Below are 15,835 nucleotides of genomic sequence, written 5' to 3'. Positions count from 1 at the left end.
GCTCAGTGGTTTCGCCACCTGCTGCGCAAGCACAAGGACCCGAGTTTGATCCCCAGTACCAAAAAAAAAAAAAAAAGAGAGAGAGAGAAGAAACTTACTTTGACCTTCATATTTCATTATGACCCAGGTCTGGGCTCCATTTGTTTTTGCTAAGGTTGACCAACTCAGCCTTTCCCTATATTCCACTAATTGCTACTGTAATTTGCCATAGTTCCAGGACATTTTGCCTGGCTAAAAGGAAAAAGAGATAACATCTGAATAAAACTTTAAGATAAATTAAAAGATTGTTAAAAAGAGATAATGTTCTATTGAAAAATGAAAAGCTGAATAAAATATTTGGTATTTCAACCAATATTGGCAAGTATGCTAAAGATCAAAGACTTCTAAAAGAAAATGTCACCTGTAAATGAAAATGTATGCTTAATTACAGAAATTAAAATTTAGAAAAATTATAGAAATTAAAGACTTTAATAAGTGACAAAAGAGCAACCAAATAATATTTTAAACATTTTTTCAGAGTTAATAAACTAATCAGTTTTTTTCCAACAAAAGCATCCTATCCAAGAAAAGTAAAAGACTTGATTGTACATCCTCTGACCTGTCATATATTATAAGATTAAAAACTCGATAGATGGTAGTAGCTATCACAAAATTGGTCAAATCATATAATTCATCATTATTATACAAAAGTCATCCTTTAGAGAGATTCTATTTTTTTCTTAAATACTTTTCTGTATTTAAAGGTAGACAATGATCACAAATATACCTTGTTTCTAATAAAGGAAGAAAATCCAAAACATAGAATAAGATGCAAACATAATATTCAGGACATTATTCATAATATAAAAAATAAATAACAAATGTCTTGGTAAATTATGACATTTAAAACTGCAGACAGGTTGAATATCCCTTATCCAAAATGCCTAGGACTGGGCGGGGGATTTAGCTCAGTGGTTTTGCCACCTGCTGTGCAAGCGCAGGACCCGGGTTCAATCCCCTGTACCAAAAAAACACAAAATGCCTAGGACCAAAAGTACTTTGAATTTGTTTTATTTTTGCAGATTTTGAACTACTTCGTATAAATGAGATAATCTGGAGATGGGACTCAAATGTGAAGTTTATATGAACATATATACAGGGTTTTTTTGTTTTTTTAAATTTTTAATCTTTATTGGTACATGTTTGTAGTACAAAATGATTACAATCATTGGGGGAAATTGTACACATGCATAATATACCACAATTCTTTTCCTTTCCCTGCACACCCCCCTTTTTTGTAAGCAACGGGTTTATCTTTTAAGTACTTAAAATGTTTATTATATACACTATTTTTAATAATTCTATGCATAAAACTAAGTTTTGCAGGTGAGGTGAGGCATGAAATTTTCTACTTTTGGCATCATTTAGCATGCTCAGATTCTAGGACATTTCAGATTTCAGATTTTCAGATTAAGGATACTCAAACTGTATTATGCACAACATAATAGAAACTATGTCACACAAGAAAAAATATATCACAGTGGGTATTGAGTTAACAAAAAAAGTAAATTTTATGTAAACTATAATTACAGCATACTCAAGTACATGAAACAACCTAAGTCTATGAAAACTCAAGTACATAAACTAAGTATTTGAACTCAAGTATATGAAAACAACCTAAGGTATTTCCTCCTTGGAAACATTAGTTCTATTATAGCATGGGGATCATAGATGACAGCTTGTCTTACTATATAATTTTTGCATTGTTAAATATCTCCAGTATAAAAATACTTTATAATTACAAATCATAAATACAATAAAAAAATACAAAGGGCACTGGAAAAAATAGTATTAACTTGCAACTTCATAACCTTAAAAATTTGTCAATCTAAACATTTAAGAACTTCATCTATTATTTTTATATTATCAGAACACTGTTTTAGAAGTTGGGACAAGATAAAGCTAATTTAATACTCACAACTACGTACCACTAATAATAAATACAATTGATGGAGGATTCTATTTTTTTGAAAATTGACTCATATCACCACATTATACGGTGAACCACATGGGACTTTTATTGTCAAGTCCTTTGAATTTTCCAACGCATTTATTGCCTTCAATTCCAGCAGACATCATTAGTAATACCTGCTAATGAGAGCTCAGGTCCCACAAGATAAGAACAAAGCAATTCTATAAGAAGTATGCATAACCAATAATCAACATCATAAAGCATAACTACTCAGTATTAAAATGGCTAATTATAAGACAGATATTTTAAAGAAACACAAATAACTCTCTTCCACATATTTAATCCATATATTTAACTTGTTATGAGAACTTGTACGTTCTCATAAAAATGTCTAGCTACTATCCTCAAAAGTAACAGCCTAAAGAAGGAAATGGAATCAATATGAGAAAATGAAAAAAATGGAAACAAAGTCTTTGTAAATAGGGAGGGGAGGAGGGGTTGAAGGAAGGGCAGGGGAACGGTGAAAAAAATAAGAACCAAGATAGATCATCAGCCAGCCAGTTCTTCACAGGCCATGACCTCACAAGAATCAGACTCAAAAGTTTTTCCAAAATAACTCTTTTTTTAATAAGAACCAAGATGTATCATGTAAAGGTACAAATTCCCAATGACGAATGTCATCATACATGCCCTTCTCCTAAACTTTTTTGTTTTGGTTTGTTTTTTTGAGACAAGATCTTGCTATGTAGTTCAAGCTGGTCTTGAACTCACTACACAGCCCAGACTGGCCTCAAACTTGCAGCTATCCTCCTGCCTCAGCCTCCCAAGTGCTGGGATTACAGGCACATACCAACACACCCGCCCACAATAACTTTTAAATAGAGAAGTGGCTTAGTAGTTGTCTTTGGTGACCTTCACTACATAGGAAAAATCGGGGTATATAAAAAGGATGTGCTTTATTAAACTAATGGCAAAGTTAGCATTCTTGAATCCAAGGTAAGTTTACAAAAAAATTAATTGACCAAATGAGTCAACTGTCTTTTTTTATAGTAAGTTGAAGCAATGTGTCCATCAAGCTTTATGAACACTAGCAACAATAACAGTAACCAACTTTCCTTTTCTTTGGTACCGGGGATCAAACTCGGGTCCTTGTGCTTGCACAGCAGGCAGCGAAACCCCTGAGCTAAATCCCTGGCCAATAACCAACTTTCATAAAGTGCTTCTGTGTAATGACACTATTCCAGACACTTCAGGTATACAAATTCAATTAGTACCTACACAAAACCATCTCACAGAATACGAAATGGGCCAGAGACATCACATAAAGGCCATATAGCAGGTATATGGCAAAGCCTGTATTCAAACCTAGATAATCTGGCTCCAGAGCCCATCTCAGAACTACTACATTATACTACCTTATAAATGAAACAAAACGAGGATGTTTTCAAAGCCTGGAGAAAGCACACAATGGTGAGTTTGTGACCATGTCCTCTACTCAAAAAAAAAAAGGTAGTAACTTTTGCCAAGATCCAGGACACACACACACACACACACAAACTGAAATAAAAGTTTCAAGAAACAGTACTACCTGTGATACACTTTGACAATTTTTAATTTATTTTATTTTGTTTGGAAAATGCTGGTTATGACCTCAAAAGGACATTACAATGCCACTTAAACTAGAATCACCATTACTACACAACCATGCATTCTAAAGGAAGATGGCTGTGGCCTTAGGATAACTAAACTGGGTAGCAAATGTGGTATAACAAAGTCAGACATGAGTTTCAACCCTTAATTCCACCCATAAATAAGATGCTGACCTAGTAAATCACACCTTTCTTTGAATCAATGCTGTGCTGAATAAGGAAGATAGCGTAAACAGAGTTCCTGACCCAAAACACAAAGAAAAGGCTATTTTCTTCCCCCAATAACAATTTCAGACTTACTCTATAGATTTAAAGTAGTTTTTATACAATCTGAGGCTGGGGTTATTTTGACACAGGAAAGGATACAGAAATTGAAACTATGATTTATTGAGGACTCGAGATAATTTTCTCTTTCCTAACTGCCACACTGAACAGTAACTGCAGGAAAACATTGCTCTTAATATTATGGGATCCATGTCTCTTAGCAAATAGCAATTCAGGTTATTCTCAGAAAACAATCTAGAATGACCTACTACTTGCTGCAAAAAGGAGTGCAAGGATTGATCACAGGAGACTGGGAACTATGCTGGAGAGTAAGGAGCGGGCTATTATATTCATCTCCATGTATTCAGCTCAAAGCCTGCACCAAACACAGGGCCTGACCCACAATAAAAAAATGTAAATTAAATGTTGGTCAAGTTTAACTGAAGAAATCAACCACAGAGAGAAAACATTCAGAAAAGAATTACATCTGTACAGTTTTCTTATAATTATTCCCTAAACAATCCAGTATAATTACTTATATAGTATTTACATTGTATTAAGTATTATAAGTAATGTAGACATAATTTCAAATAAAGGATTGCATAAGTTACATGAAAATACAATGTCATTTTATATAATGGATTTGAACATCTGTGTATTTTGGTATCAATAGAAGAATCTAGAATAACAATGCCTAACATAGATTGAGGAGTGACTATATTTCTTATAAATTGCCAGATATGAAAAAACAGAGCTGTTAAGAGGTATGTAGTAATTTCTCTGCCAAAGAATACACGGTGATACTGTACCTCAGTTGTCAAACAGCTCCAAGCTTGAACTTTACACCATTACTCAAACAGCAAAGTTAAAAAAATCTGTTTAGGGGCAACCCATTTTCCAGCGCCCCTTCTGTCTTCCTTAAATGAAGCTATCTTTCTCTCAATAAATTTTTCCTACACTTAAAAAAAAATCTGTTTGATGTTCATAATTTTGCTTGCTACTTGAACAAAAAAATCTGTCTTTAAAAAGCCTGTACAGGGCCAGGGATTTAGCTCAACGGCACCGCGCCTGCCTTGCAAGCACAAGGCCATGAGTTTGACACCCAGTAGAGCAAAAAAAAAAAAAAAAAACCCTAAAAAGCCTGTACAGGCGAGAATGAGTCACACATTGCATCTCGCCACGGGACAAAGGGGTGATACTTCAGATGAAGCCCCACTCTCGCCCAGACAACACACAGTGCTTGTGTTAGTGCATTAAAAATTCATCACTGTGCTTTCTTTTTTGCACTTTATTTGTGTAAAATATCATAAACATGGCACCAAAGAAAGTCAGTAATACCAGCAGTAAAGCTAAGAGGAAAACGGTGAGAACCACAGTAGAGTTAAAGAAAGAAATCATTGTGAAATTTGTTACAGTACTGGAAAAATGAATTAATAAGTGTAATTTTGGGAAATCAGAACCAATTATTTGGTTTTACATTATTACACAAAAAATATGATCAGTTCTCGAACTTTTTAGTTTTCAAACATGAATTTGGAACAAATTGAGTTCAAGGTATCACTGTATATTAGCTTCAGTAGGCTGTAATAATTACACAAGCCCAATATGAATGACTGAAAATGCTATCAACACACTGTATTTTAAACTAATCTAGCAAATACAGAACCTTCAACTGCATGCTATCAGTAACATCAAACTAAGTGTTATCACAAAAAAATTTTCAAAGACTGGCAATGGATAGTAGTTTGACAAAATTTATAATTCACAACGTTCACCATAATATTAAAACAAAATTTTAAGTATATTTTACTCAGTATTAATACTAATAAATTCTTTTACATATTAAATAACATCTTTACTCAAAAAGCTCATAGGCAACAAAAAAAGTGGTATGTTGCTTCATGAACGCTTTTGTTTGTGAACAATTTCGTTCACAGACAGAAGTATTTGGCAAAATTTTGGGGTTTTCTTTGTGAGCTCTGCATTGGGTGATGAACACCATCATAGCCATCTTTCCCAAATGAACAAGAACATGGCCATCTTTTCCAAAATTGTGAAACAAATTAAGTCATGAACTGAGGTACCAATGAATGTATATATGTCTAATGAAAACCACAGGAATATGTAAGATGTACTTTAAGACCATACTGTTAAGTGAAATAAATCAGACACACAAGCTTAAATATCACATAGTTTTTCTAAGAAACCCAAATTATAAATAAGGAACAAAATAAAAGACATAATAGGAAGTAGGGAGATCAATCTTTCTCAAATGGGAAGGGGATCAAGGAATGGAGGGGCAGATCATGGACAAGAAAGAAAATGAAAAAAAGAATGAAGAAGGGTTGTGTACATGTACCAACTCCACACAAGGAATGTAAACATTCTGTACTACAAACAGACATGCACTAACAAAAATAAAAGAACTAACACCAGTGCTCCTGTAGCCAGACGTAGTGGAACACGCCCATGATCCCAGCACTTCGGGAGGCTAAGGAAGGAGGATCACAAGTTCAAGTGCCACCTGGGCAATTCACTGACTTGGTGAGATTCTAACTCAATCAACCTGAAGATATAGCTTAGCGTGAAGGCCCTGGGTTCCCCCAGAAGCACAAGAAAAGTGGCCAGGGCGATAGGGGGTGTCTTCTAAACTCCTTCTATGAAACCACTATTACACTGCTACCAAAACCTGTTACACACATACACACACACACATACACACACACACACACACAAAACCTATATGCCAATATCCTTGTTGATCATCGATGCAAAATTTATCAATAAAATACTTGCAAATCGGGCCGGGGATTTAGCTCAGTGGTTTCTCTGCCTGCTGCGCAAGCACAGGGACCCCAGTACAAAAAAAAAAAAAAACAAAAAAGCCCTAAAATACTTGCAAATCAAATTCAATAGCACACTAAAAGGACTCAGAAGATAAGTATTGCACAGTTTTTCTCATATGTAGAATACAGGAAACAACATCAACAACAAGGACCACAGGAGGTACAAGGGAGAGAAAAGAGTTTAATGGGGAGGGTGGATGCAATCAAAACATTATATATGCTTATGTAAAATGTCATAAGCCCATTATATTTTTAATTACTGTGTACTAATAACTATAATAAAATAATTTAAAATATCTTGAACTGATTAAAGAAAATCTGCCAAATACCCAGTCTATAAATAACCATAATTTGCCTGTGAATAGTTTTTCTTAAGTATAAATGATGTTCCAAAAAACGATCATGCAAATATTTTTCCTGCAGTTAATCATTCTACTTTGGTATGCATCAGAGTGTGTTTTATGCCTTTCCCATTTTATCAGACAGAATTGTAAAAAGATGTATGCAAGGCTTAAGATTTCATAAAACTAATAATTTTCCTGCTCTGTCAGGACATTGCTAAGTACAATTGGTATGTTTTTTTCTTTATTTGCTTGTTTTGTTTTTTAATCTATGAACATGTGATACTGAAAAATATAAACACTACCAGTATTAGTTGATACCACTATAAATTACATAAAAATGATTCTGAAAGATTTTCTCAAACCAGTTTGTTCTGCTGAAAAGTATCTATGTGACCTACACTAAATCACTTCTCTTGGCATCAATTTTCCTATAAGTAAAACAAAGTAAGAATTGGACTCAGTGATTCTCAACTCATAGAACAGCCATATATGAGTGGAGCTATGAAAATTCCACAAGTAAAAAAGAACCACTGACTCAACATATAAAATTCTTAAAGAGTATGGTTATTTATGACCTTTTACCTATCATATTTATTCTCTACAGAAAATTCTAGAACAATTTTAATATAAATCTTACTTGCCTTTCACCTTCTTAAAATCCTTTGGCCTCTTGTAATTGCCTTTGTAATAAAATCCATATGTGTTCAATTTGGTTCAAAGGGCCTTGCAAAAATTACCCTTGCTTACTTCAGCTTATTCATCTCATCTGCTCTGTTTATCTTGCACTCTGCTTTGGTAATGTTGGATATCTCTCAGTTCCTAAAAAAAAAAAGGCCTTTCCATGTGCTATTTCCTACACTTAAGATGGTATTCCCTATCTATCAATAAATACTCATCTTTCTATCTCATCTTAAATTTTACTTCCTCAGAAACTTTTACTAACTCTACAGACCACTTTAGAGCTTCCTCATACAGTGCTCCTTCCTTAAACTTATATAATTATTTAATTATTCATAAGTATTTTGAATGTCTTTCTCTCCAATATATTATAAATTCTATAAGAACAAGAGTACTTTCATTTACCCAGTGTCTAGCTGAGGTCACATGCACAGTTGGTTGCCAATAAATATTTCCTGGTTGACAGATAAAATGGTTTTTATAGCAAGAACAGAAAGAAATTAAGAAATCTAAAAGTTGTGTATTTGCAAAATATACATCAATCTCTGAAAAATAAGTAATGTAGTGAGTTATGAAAAAGCTTTATAATTAAAGTCAATTTGGGACATGTAAGTAAAGCTGCCTGGGTAACATTAAGAATACTAATCACTCCATCATTAAGTGGTAATAAGAAGCGGGATTACCTCCTTGGTTCTTCAAGGTAGAGGTGAACTTATGAACATAAGTTTTTGTTGGAAAGAATGTCATCTGTGATCTACATTTCTTCCACAAAAACACAATGTTTAATATGACAGGATTCATGTGACCATATGAAGTGTTGTTAAATTAGTCTGTGCTGGGCATGCTTGTTGCTGAGGGGTTTAAATGACTTTCCAAAAACGAATTTGTTTCATTCTAATAAAACCCACCCTATTAAGGAAACATATTAAAAGGAAGTCTGTAATTAATAATTTATGGGTACACCCTACCGAGGTCCCGAGTCTCACAGAACACGCTGAATCAGCCCTCTATAGACAGGCATGTCTGGACATGCCCTACCGAGGTCCTGAGTCCCGAGGAAGATGCCAAATCAGCCCGGTGCAGACAGGCAGCCACCTGGTTCCACACTACAAAGTCCCAGAAGACACCAGACCACCGGACCACTGTACTGAGTCCCGCTGCTCCAGGCCCACAGGTAGGGGCTTCTGAGACACCTTCAGATTGCTCCTGGTCTAGAGGAAGGGGCTTCACGGTCACCATCCCTCCTGCTGCTCCAAGCCCAGAGGAAAGGGCTTTTGGGCCACCTTCTGTCCCGCCACTCCTGGCCCAGAGGAAGGGGCTTCTGAGTCACCATCCCATTGCTTCTGGACCAGAGGAAGGGGCTTCCCGGGGACCATCCCTCCTGCCACTCCCAGCCCACAGGAAAGGGATTTTGGGACACCATCCCTCCCATCCCTCCAGGCCCCTGTCCCACCTCTCCCAGCTCAGAGGAGGTAATCTGTACAGGCGCCAACAGCCTAGACCCAGTCGAAATGAGAAAACATGTAAATAAGTCTGAAAACCAGACTTCCACATCATCTACAGCAACGCCAAAGGGAAATGAGATGGAACACTCTGATACTCAACCACCTGGACCCACTGAACTGGCAACAAAAGGGGATCTGGAAAAAATGAAATCAGAAATAATTGCTCAGATAACAGGAGAAATTGTGCCCCTAGTGCAAGACATGATAAATAAATCTAGAGAGGAGCTCAAGAACATGATGGAATCTCAACACAGGAAACAAATGGAATCCATAAAACAGATGCAAATAGATTTCCAGGACATGAAAAACTCCATTGAAAGTCTACACAGCAGAATGAGCCAATGTGAGAACAGAATTTCAGATATAGAAGATAAGATTGCAATTAATGACCAGGAAAAGAAAAATTGCTTCAAAATTACAAGGGAACATGAGAAATCAATTCAGCAGCTGCCAGACGATGCAAAGAAGAGTAACATAACACTGACTGGAGTCAAAGAAGAAACAGGAGAGAGTGCACACAATATAAAAAAACTGTTCAAAGAAATGATGGCAGAAAACTTCCCTAGAAGGGGAAAAGAACTTGACATACAGATAAGTGAGGCATATAGGACTCCAAATAGCCTTGATCAAAAAAATCGACACATAGGCATATAATTGTTAAGATTCCACAAACTCAACAGAAGAACAAAGTTCTACAAGCAGTTAGAGAAAAGAAACAAATCACATACAAAGGAAAGCCCATCAGAATCACAGCAGACTTCTCAACACAAACCATCAAGGCAAGGAGAGCTGGGACTGACATATTCCAAGCCCAAAAAGAAAACAGCCTCCAACCCAGATTGATGTACCCTGCAAAACTATCTTTCAAAATGGATGGAGAAATAAGATACTTTCATGACAAACAGCACCTTAGGAACTTTGTGAATACCAAACTAGCACTCCAAAAAATTTTACACAATAACCTAGGAAGAAACATTGAGGATTGCAATCCCAGGAAGCAAAGCAGAATGAACACATCTGGCACGAAAAGAAATTAAATGTAAAGGGGGAGAACCCAACAAAAAGAAAGACTCATAGCAACGATAAGTCAATACGTTTCAGTTATAACCACCAACGTTAATGGTCTCAATTAACAAATCAAAAGAAATAGACTGGCAGAATAGGTCAAGAAGCAAAATCCAACAATATGCTGCATACAAGAAACACACTTCAATCAAAAGGAAACTCATAGATTGTAAGCTAAAGGGTGGAAAACAATACTCCATGTGATGGGAACCCAAAAAAAAGCAGGAGTAGCTATCCTCTTGGCAGATCAAGTAGATTTCAAACCAACACTGATTAAGAGAGACAAAGAAGGACACTACATTCTTGTAAAGGGAACAATCCAACAGGCAGAGATGACAATCATAAATATCTATGCACCAAACACTAGTGCAACCAACTATATAAAACAAATACTAATGGACATGAAAAGTGATATATGCACTAATACAATTGTAGCGGGCGACCTCAACACCCCACTGTCACAAATAGATAGATCAACTAGACTAAAAATAAGTAATGAAATACTAGAACTCAATCGAACTCTTGAACAAATGAACTTAACAGATGTTTACAGAGTCTTCCACCCCACAAAATCAGAATATACATTCTTCTCAGCTGCACATGGGTCATTCTCCAAAACAGACCACATACTCACACACAGAACATGTTTAAGTAAGTGCAAAGGAATTGAAGTTATATCCCCTGTATATTATCAAACCATGGTGCAATGAAATTGGAGATCCATAGCAAAAGAAACTCAAAAAATTTCATAAACATGTGGAAATTGAACAACACACTTCTGAATAACCAATGGGTCACAGAGGAAATTAAAGAAGATATCAGACAGTTCCTTCAATTAAATGACAATGACAATACAACATATCAGAATCTATGGGACACAATGAAAGAAGTATTACGAGGGAAATTCATAGCAGTGAATATGCATATTAGGAAAACAGAACAAGCCCAATTAAACAACCTGATGCTGAACCTCAAGCTTCTAGAAAAAGAAGAGCAGGACAACCCCAGAGCTCATACAAGGGAGGAAATTTTAAAGATCAGAGGAGAAATCAATGCAATGGAAACTAAGAGAACGATACAAAAAATCCATGAAGCCAAGAGTTGGTTCTTTGAAAGAATCAACAAAATTGACAAACCCTTACTCAACCTTATCAGAAAAAGGAAAGAAAAGGCCCAAATCCATGCAATTAGGAATGAAAAGGGTGAAATGACAACAGACCCAGCAGAAATCCAGAGGATCATCAATACCTACTACCAGAACCTATACGCCAATAAGATGGACAACACAGAAGAAATGGACAGATTCCTAGATACATATGAATTACCAAAGTTGAATGAAGAAGACCTAAAAATTCTGAAAAACCCAGTATCAATCAATGAAATTGAAAACATAATTAAAAACTTATCAACTAAGAAAAGCCCAGGCCCCGATGGCTTCACTGCTGAATTCTACAAGACATTTAGAGAGGAACTACTGCCACTACTGTCTAAACTCTTCAATGAAATTGAAAGGGAAGCAATACTCCCAAATTCATTCCTGGAAGCAAGCATCACCTTGATCCCCAAACCAGAGAAAAGACCCAACCCAAAAAGAGAACTATAGGCCAATCTCACTAATGAACATAGATGCAAAAATCCTTAGTAAGATATTGGCAAATAGAATGCAGAAGATCATCAAGAAGATCATACACCTTGATCAAGTGGGATTCAGCCCAGGGATTCAGGGATGGTTCAACATATGCAAATCAATCAATGTAATACACTATATCAATAGAGCCAAGGACAAAAACCATATGATCATCTCAACAGATGCAGAAAAAGCATTTGACAAAATCCAACATGCATTTGTGATAAAAATGCTACAAAAAATTGGAATAGATGGTCTCTACCTCACTCTGATAAAAGCCATCTATGAAAAACCAACAGCCAATATCATACTAAATGGTCAAAAACTCAAATTCTTCACACTAAAATCAGGAACAAGACAAGGACGTCCACTATCACCAGTCCTGTTCAATATAGTTTTGGAAACATTAGCCATGGCAATTAGACAAGAGAAAGAAATAAAAGGAACAAAGATAGGAAATGAAGAAGTCAAATTGTCATTATTTGCAGATGACATGATACTCTATACAGAAGACCCAAAGAACTCCACCCAAAGTCTTCTAGACTTAATAACCAAATTCAGTCAAGTAGCTGGTTACAAGGTCAACACACAAAAATCAATAGCTTTCCTCTACACAAATGACAGACTCACTGAGAGAGAAATAGGGCAAATAATTCCTTTCACAATACCATCCAAAAAACTGAAATACCTAGGAATCATCCTAATGAAAGAAATTAAAGACCTCTTCTCTGAAAACTATGGCACTCTGAAAAGAGAGATTGAAGATGATATCAGAAAATGGACAGACATCCCCTGCTACTGGGTAGGAAGGATTAATATAGTGAAAATGGCCATACTTCCAAAACTACTATATACATTGAATGCAATTCCAGTTGAGATCCCAGCAGCATACTTCATAGACCTTGAGAAAACAATCCAAAAATTCATTTAGAACAAGAAGAGACCCAGAATAGCAAAAGCAATTCTAGGTAACAGAGACATGGCAGGGGGTATCACAATCCCCAACCTGCAACTATACTACAAAGCTACTGTGATAAAAACAGCATGGTACTGACAAAGAAACAGACCTGAGGACCAGCGGAATAGACTAGAAGATGCAGAAACAATGCCAGACACACTCAGCCATCTCATCTTCGATAAAGGAGCCAAACACCCTCACTGGAGGAAAGATACCTTCTTTAATAAATGGTGCTGGAAAAATTGGGCTTCAACTTGCCAAAGATTAAAACTAGACCTATATCTCTCACCATGCACTAAAATAAAATCAAAATGGATTAAAGATCTAAATATTAAAATAGAAACTCTGAACCAGTTGGAACAGAGGTTAGGTAGAACCCTTGAAGATATCGGTGTGGGAAAAGATTTTATGAACAAAACCTCAGTTGCCCGTGAACTAGCACAAACAATCAACAAGTGGGATCTCTTCTTATTAAAAGGCTTCTGCACAGCAAGAGAAACCACCAGCAGTGTGAAGAGACAACTCACAACGTGGGAAAATATCTTCACCTGCTCTTCCTCAGACAAAGGTCTACTATCTTGAATCTATAAAGAACTTAAAAAGATCAGACCTACCAAATTGAAAGACCCAATCCGAAAATGGGCATCTCAAATGAACAGACACTTCTCAGACAAAGAAGGAGAAATAACAAATAAATAGATGAAAAAATGTTCAACATCACTGGTCATTTGAGAGATGCAAATGAAAACAATGCTGAGATTCCACCTCACTCCAGAAAGAATGGCTGCTATCATGAAATCAACCAATAACAAATGCTGGCGGGGCTGTGGGGAAAGAGGAACCCTGCTCCACTGCTGGTGGGAGTGTAGACTGGTGCAAGCACTGTGGAAATCAGTATGGAGATACCTCAAAGAACTAGGACTGGAAGTCCCATTTGACCCCGCTATTCCACTGTTGGGGATCTTCCCCAAAGAATTCAAAGAATCATACTACAGTGATATATGTGCACCCATGTTCATAGCAGCACAATTTGTAATAGCTAAAACTTAGAAACAGCCCAAATGCCCATCAACTGGAGACTGGATAAAGAAAATGTGGTTTTTTTATAAAATGGAACACTACTCAGCCATAAAAAATGAGAAATTAGAGACATTTATAGCTAAGTGGATGCACATTGAGGCCATACTCTCAAGTGAAATAAATAGGACACACATGAATAAGTAGCAAATAGTTTCTCTGGTGTGAGAAACTGAAAGTGTAAATAAGGACTAAAAGGTATAATAGGTAATGTGAAATAGGAAGAAAAGGGGCAAAGGGGAAGGAAGTGGGAGGGATAGGGGAAAGGGTAGAAGGGAATGGGATTAATATGAGAAAGTGGAAAAACAGGAACAAAATCTTTGTAAATAGGGAGGAATGGAGGGGTTGAAGGGAGGGCTGGGCAAGGGTGAAAAATAAGAACCAAGAGAGACTATGTAAAGGTGCAAATTTCCAATGATGAATGTCATTATATTGTATACCTAAAATGTACCAATGATTAGAATGAATAATCAATAATGCAAAATAGGAAGAAAAGGTCCCAAGGGGTAGGGGTAGTGGGAGGGGCAGGGGAAAGGAAAGAAGGGAATGGAAAAATGATCAGAAATGGAAAAAATGGAAATAAAGTCTTTGTAAATAGGGAAGGGTGGAGGGGGTGAAGGGAGGGCTAGGAATGGGGAAAAAATACAAACCAAGATGCATTATGTAAAGGTACAATTCCCAATGAGAAATGTAATTGTGTTGTATACCTACAATGTACCAATGAAAGAATTTAATTAAAAATAATAATAATAATAATTTATGGTACTTTCCTATTTTATAGTCTATTTTATTTCTATTTCAGTAACAAAAAAGTTTATCAAGAGAAGAGTGAACTTTTTATTTGGAGCACTTTTGCAAAAGCAATAATAAAAGCTAACATTTTCATCAAGACGAATTTCAAAAGTATTAATACAAGGAAGAATAGTTTATAAGACTGAATAGTTCTACTAAGTTGTATAAACACAAGATTTAGAAAGAAGTAACTGAAAGAGGAAACTCATTTATCTTGTTCTGAAAAAAAATGTGTTAACTTGCCACTCTAACTCATCATCTTTGTCAACATGAAACTGAAAGGATGATGTGACAATTTTATCGAAGTTGGGAATGGATTGAACATGCTTATAAGGCATAGTAAAAGAAAGGTGTTCAGAAGTAGTACACAAAGTTACCACATAGTGAGTCACAGTCTTTCTGAAGGAAAGACCTGGAAAAAATAATTTTAAAAAGAAAAATAATTTATTATACTACTCAAGTCTTTGGGAAAAAAATCAAAGTCAAAGCAAAGAAACATTAATTTTGACCATAAGAACTGCAAATATCTCTTATTCTCATCCCTGCAACTAAATTCAATTTATGAATTTTCACTGCAACAAGAATCTTCTTCATATCCAACTACCTGATAAATGGCCAACAGGGTCAGCATTGCAGTATGTACTCCAATCTATATTAGACATACATAAGGAGATGCATTTAGTCTAATATGGTCTGGACTGGCTGGACTGATGCTATCTGCCTGACCTAGGAATTCACAAAGAAATTCAAACTACGTTCTATCAAATCCTCTGTTAACAGAATACCAGTAAACAAGCATCTCCTGCAACTCTTTGGAGACTTTCACATTCTTCTTTAAATATATATATATGAATAAATAGATAAAATCAAATTTATGCAATATCTAGAGATATACTAATGATGATATTAATAAGATTTTTTTCATATGGATCTCAAGATAAAGAAAAGGCTAATTAGTATCTGCCACTGTTTATAATCCTTTCCTATGACTTATTATTCAGCATTGATACTCCTTGCCCAAAACAAGTTATTGATTAGAAACTGTGAGCTGGGCCTAGTGGTCCACACTTGTAATCCCA

At 35.8% G+C, this 15,835-nt stretch overlaps 1 protein-coding gene across 2 annotated transcripts in view; it reads right to left on the bottom strand.

Annotated features, from left to right (window-relative positions):
* Nucleotides 1-15,835, bottom strand: part of Wdr70 (WD repeat domain 70) — a 327,702-nt gene that overhangs the window by 170,801 nt on the left and 141,066 nt on the right. The window lies entirely within an intron of this gene.

The sequence above is a fragment of the Heterocephalus glaber genome, unplaced genomic scaffold (assembly GCF_053883595.1).
Source record: "Heterocephalus glaber isolate CG9 unplaced genomic scaffold, H.glaber_assembly_v1.0 deba00001538, whole genome shotgun sequence".
Classification (NCBI taxonomy): domain Eukaryota; kingdom Metazoa; phylum Chordata; class Mammalia; order Rodentia; family Bathyergidae; genus Heterocephalus; species Heterocephalus glaber.
This window is presented reverse-complemented; position numbering and strand designations above follow the sequence as displayed.